The sequence below is a fragment of the Beta vulgaris genome, chromosome 5 (genome assembly GCF_026745355.1).
Source record: "Beta vulgaris subsp. vulgaris cultivar EL10 chromosome 5, EL10.2, whole genome shotgun sequence".
Classification (NCBI taxonomy): Eukaryota; Viridiplantae; Streptophyta; class Magnoliopsida; order Caryophyllales; family Amaranthaceae; genus Beta; species Beta vulgaris.
The window spans coordinates 64,854,643-64,860,554 of record NC_079206.1 but is presented as its reverse complement, the minus strand read 5'-3'; positions in this window follow the sequence as shown (position 1 = coordinate 64,860,554).

The window sequence follows — 5,912 nt, the reverse complement described above, 5'->3', positions numbered from 1 at the left end:
GATCAACCCCTTCTTCTAGCGATAAAGATCTTATCCTTTTCAAAGGAAATTCCATCTCTTTTCTATTCACATTCAAAAATTCTTATGTATTTTTGCACCTCCTTAAAACCCCGAAAAATATTTAGCAAATCAGCAAATTAATTTGAAACAAATCCAAATATTTGGATTAATTTGTACACAGTTATAAGTTATAACAATCCATTCCATGAAGGTAAGTACATTCATTAACTAAACCACAAGAAACATGGAAAAGTTTATCACACAAAAACCCTCAATAGTATGTATCAAAATATTACGTAAACCCTTCGAAAATTTTTACGTATATATCACAGTAGTATCAATGTACAAGAAATCTGCTGAAAGGAAACTTTTCCAAATAATTTACAATAGACCATTAAAGAATGAACACATGATAGGTCACTAAGGATGTCTTGGTCACATGTTCGAATCCCCTTTAATTCCCCTACTGCCTTCGTGGCTCATATGGATAAAAAGAAAGAAAGAATTAACACATGATCAAGGTGCGCAAGATTCAGCATCACTAAGGTAATCATCAACCAGAGGAATCCTTTGTTGTTGTACTTGTTCCGGAGTAAAAGACTGATGCAAAGAATTGGAAGAGCAAGATTCAGCTTGTCATCATCATCATCAGTATCAACATCAGCATCATCTCCATCATGCATAAGTTTAATGAGTTGGTGTTTCTTGATTATGGTTTGCACTGTTAAAGTGCTCGGAGGCTTGGACCGGCGAGCCGAAACACGACCAGCTTTCTTGTATATCCATGAGAGACTAGTCCTAGAAGTGGCTCGGAGGCTAGCAGCAGATGAAACTGTAGGGGTTGGAGTTGGGTTTTGGGTTGCCATAATTTTTTTTCTATTTGTGTTTGTTGAAGATATTACATATCAGGGTAGTACCGGAGGAGTTTAATTTATAATACGTGTTTCAGTGTTTGGATCTTCTAGAATTCTAAAATCAAAATTGGTGTAGGATCGGGGTTGTAATATAGGATAGCGATTGTTTGATGAACAAGGTCTAATGTAACTCGGTTTATGTTATTTCTATTATGTTTGTTAACGTTAAGTTGTTAAACCCTTTGGTTGAAGCGGATTGACCTAAGATTTCTTGATATTTTAGGACCCATGCAAACACTATGATATCCTTTTTCAATTGAATAAACGAGTATATGTTAATTTAGAATTTGTATGAAAACTTTTTAACGTAATCTGCTATGTAATTACTTAATAATATTTCTCATTTAAAAATATTTGTTACCTATTTCAATTGAATTATTTACGAAAATTATCTACCAATATACCTTTACAGGATATGTTTGATAGGCATTTATCTGTGGGAGACTTTGAAATATCTTTAGGCTTGAATTTGATTGGTGCTCATATCATATGTATATGAAGATTGGATTTGCAAGAGAATTATAAGTACTATTTGGATAATATTTTTGATATTTTGAGATGCATTTTTCATACTCAATTAAGTATCAATCGATATTTTACGGTACCAACTAAACACTTTCTAGTACCAAATACCGATAACTCTATACTTCCTCCGGTCTTTATTAGTTTACCCGTATTTTTTTTTAGGATATCCCTTATTAGTTTACCCCTTTATTTTGTTTCTATTTTTGGAGTGGGACCACTAACTTTTTATCACACATACATTCAATTTTAATATAAAATAATAGTTTCTCTTTCTTTCTATTACTCATAACATTATTTCTTCTAAAACTCTGTGCAAAAGAAAGGGGTAAACTAATAAAGATCGGAGGTAGTATTTTTTGTGAATAGCGAAAGTGTGTATCTTCCTTAGTTTCATTCTCCTTATTCAAAAATTTTGAGTTGAAAGTTAGATGGGTTCTCAAGTAATTAACTCTTTAAACTATAAAGGATTTACCACTAGGTAAGACTGACTTGAGCTAACACAGGCTCCACCCCTGATCTTAGTCGTCACCTAGTTAGGCCTTGGATCAACCTGACTCAGATTGGTCTACCTAATGAACTAGTTGTGGTTCGAGCTCCTAACCCGTCAACTTGGTTCGACCGTTCGACACAACCCATCCTGACCCAGCCCACAAAAATAAAAGGACCATATTTAAAAGATTAACATGGATTTTCAAAGAGAAGGTTTAAGACACCTGAAAATTTATCCTTGCCTTCCATAAACTTGGAATACATTTATAAACACTATCAGAAAAGGCAAAAAGTTATGTCCAAATCAACTTACTCTATATGCCGTCATATTTTAAGTTCATCCTCCTAATTCCAGTACATATTGTTTCTTGGACATGAATTGGTTTTCTTCTTCATTGACCAAGGAGAGGAGCTTTGAGACACCCTGAGTCCAAATGTCAGGACCCTGCTGACTCTTACCCTCAAATTTGGTGCACGAGTGTCGGGGACGTCTAAAATCGTGACTTATAGCCTTTAATTTTGATAGTTTTGGAGCTCCTTTTCGCGCCCGTTCATATTTTTTTGCCAAAAACCTTCCTATGGGGTGCGGCACGACTTATAATGCATCCCGGGTGTTTCGGAGCATCTTAATTGCTCCAGAATGCCATCAAACATCCAATTTATGATTTTATAGTGCAGCCACGGAATAGCCCCGAAACGGTCGTAAATGTTGCTACTTTTCCCTTTCAAGTCGTGTAAGTCCTTAATATTCCATCCATGTCCCCTAGAGGCATCCCTAGGTATACAGTGCACGGGTCCCGGGAACGTTTAAAACCGTGAGTCCGTGACTGCCTTCAATTTTGACTGATTTAGGGGTCCTTCGGTCCAAGTCATATTTTTCGCCGAAAACAATAATCCTATGGGGTGCGGCATGACTTATCATCCATCCAGGGTGCTTCGCACCATCTGAATTGCCCCAGAATGCTATCAAACCACCAATTTATGATTTTAAGGTGCACCCACGGAATGCCCCGAAACAGTCGTAAAACTTGTTCTTAGGTCCGTTCAACATCATGGAAGTCCTTAATATACCATCCTATGTCACCTCAAGACATCCCACGAAATTCGGTGCAAAGCTCCTAGGGACGTCTAAAACCGTGATTTATAGCCTTCAATTTTGACCGTTTTAGGGCTCCTCGAGGCCTGGTCATAGTTTTCGCCGAAAAACTTCCTATGGTGCGACATGACTTATAAGGTATCCTGGGTGCTTCGCACCATCAGAATTGCCCCAAATGCCATCAAACCACCAATTTATGATTTTATAGTGCAACCACGAAATGGCCCCGAAACGTTCGTAAAAGTTGTTCTTATGCCCGTTCAAAGTCGTGGTAGTCCTTAATATACCATACCATGTTTCCTTAAGACAACTCACTAAATTCGAAGCACAAGTCCGGGGGACGTCTAAAACCGTGACTTATAGCCTTCAATTTTGATCATTTTAGGGCTCATCCAGGACCGGTCATATTTTTCTCCAAAAACCTTCCCATGGGGTGGGGCACGACTTATAATGCATCCTGGGTAATTCGAACCATCTGAATTGCCCTAGAATGCCATCAAACCACCAATTTATGATTTTGTGGTGCAGCTACGGAATGGCCATAAAACGGTTGTAAAAATAGTTTTTCTGCTCGTTAAAAGTCGTGGAAGTCCTTAATATAAAATCCCATGTCCCCTCGAGCTATTCCCTGGTATTCGGTGCACGGCTCCTGGGAACGTTTAAAACTGTGACTTACAGCCTTCAATTTTGACAGTTTTAGACCTACTTCGGACCCGGTCATATTTTTGCCAAAAACCATCCTATGGGGTGCGACACGACTTATAATGCATCCAAGATGCTTTGTCCATCTGAATTGCCCCATAATGCCATCAAACCACCAATTTATAATTTTATGGTGCAGTTCAAAGTCGTAAAAATCCATAATATATCATTCTATGTTCCATAAGATACAATTCAAATTTTTGTTGATAACATGAAAATAATTCATATAGACGTCTACAGATATCCTCCATGTTTTCGCAACATGATAAAAATTCATAGCTAAATAGCTATACATTTATCTTAATTCCAGAAAAGCTATCTTCATTCTTATCATTATAACTCGATAGTCATTGATAAGCGATAACTCTACCAATTATCGTCACTAATGATATCCTAATTGCTACAAAATCTATCACAATTAATTTTGCTAAATTTCCATCAAATCCTTCTTATCATATCATAATCAATAGAGTCCATTATTATCCTTTACTCTCTATACAATCACTATAAATTGATCACCCATCATCATCCCATAACACACACGTCACAAACACGAAAACAAACACGAACACGAACCCAAAAAAAACATGAAGATCGTCGCGATTTCAATGATTTTCTTAGCCATACTAGCAACAACATCTGCATACCCCCCAGGATGGTTTGGATTTCCACACCAACACCTTCACATGCCTCCAATGGGTGCTCATCCTAAATTCAATGACGATCAGATGAAGTGTTTCGAGGCAGTCCACAACCCTGGGTTATGGTCATGTAGACAAGATGTTATTACATACATAAAGTCACAAAATAAACTATCTCTTAGCTCTAATTGTTGTACTACTCTCAAGAATGTAGCAGATTCTTGCAAGTTAGATCAAGATCCTAATGTTACCAAACTGTGTTCTGGTAGTAGTGCTCCAACACCTGCTTAAGATCTATGTTTCTTGGCATATAGTATAAGATCTAATAAGATATAGGTTCCCTAAAAAAATAGATATATAGGTAGAGATTATAGATTTTAAGATACAAAGAATATGTTATAGTTAGGTATTTTTTCTTTTTAAAGAATAATGATACTTATTGAATAATAATATATTTTTTCCATGTTTTATTTCGTTATATAGTGTATCATTATTGTGCCGTAAAGTTATTTATTTGTTGTGTTATATAATTATGAAAAAATCTCCATACAATTACTTTTCTAATGAATAATGATCGGAAAAGGCTAAGGGATTACATATTTATTGTGTTATTTCACTGTCAAACATGCATGAACCAAAAAGTTAAGTATTTACGGATCAACCCCTTCTTCTAGCGATAAAGATCTTATCCTTTTCAAAGGAAATTCCATCTCTTTTCTATTCACATTCAAAAATTCTTATGTATTTTTGCACCTCCTTAAAACCCCGAAAAATATTTAGCAAATCAGCAAATTAATTTGAAACAAATCCAAATATTTGGATTAATTTGTACACAGTTATAAGTTATAACAATCCATTCCATGAAGGTAAGTACATTCATTAACTAAACCACAAGAAACATGGAAAAGTTTATCACACAAAAACCCTCAATAGTATGTATCAAAATATTACGTAAACCCTTCGAAAATTTTTACGTATATATCACAGTAGTATCAATGTACAAGAAATCTGCTGAAAGGAAACTTTTCCAAATAATTTACAATAGACCATTAAAGAATGAACACATGATAGGTCACTAAGGATGTCTTGGTCACATGTTCGAATCCCCCTTTAATTCCCCTACTGCCTTCGTGGCTCATATGGATAAAAAAGAAAGAAAGAATTAACACATGATCAAGGTGCGCAAGATTCAGCATCACTAAGGTAATCATCAACCAGAGGAATCCTTTGTTGTTGTACTTGTTCCGGAGTAAAAGACTGATGCAAAGAATTGGAAGAGCAAGATTCAGCTTGATCATCATCATCATCAGTATCAACATCAGCATCATCTCCATCATGCATAAGTTTAATGAGTTGGTGTTTCTTGATTATGGTTTGCACTGTTAAAGTGCTCGGAGGCTTGGACCGGCGAGCCGAAACACGACCAGCTTTCTTGTATATCCATGAGAGACTAGTCCTAGAAGTCGCTCGGAGGCTAGCAGCAGAAGAAATTGTAGGGGTTGGAGTTGGGTTTTGGGTTGCCATAATTGGTGTTTTCTTTTCTAT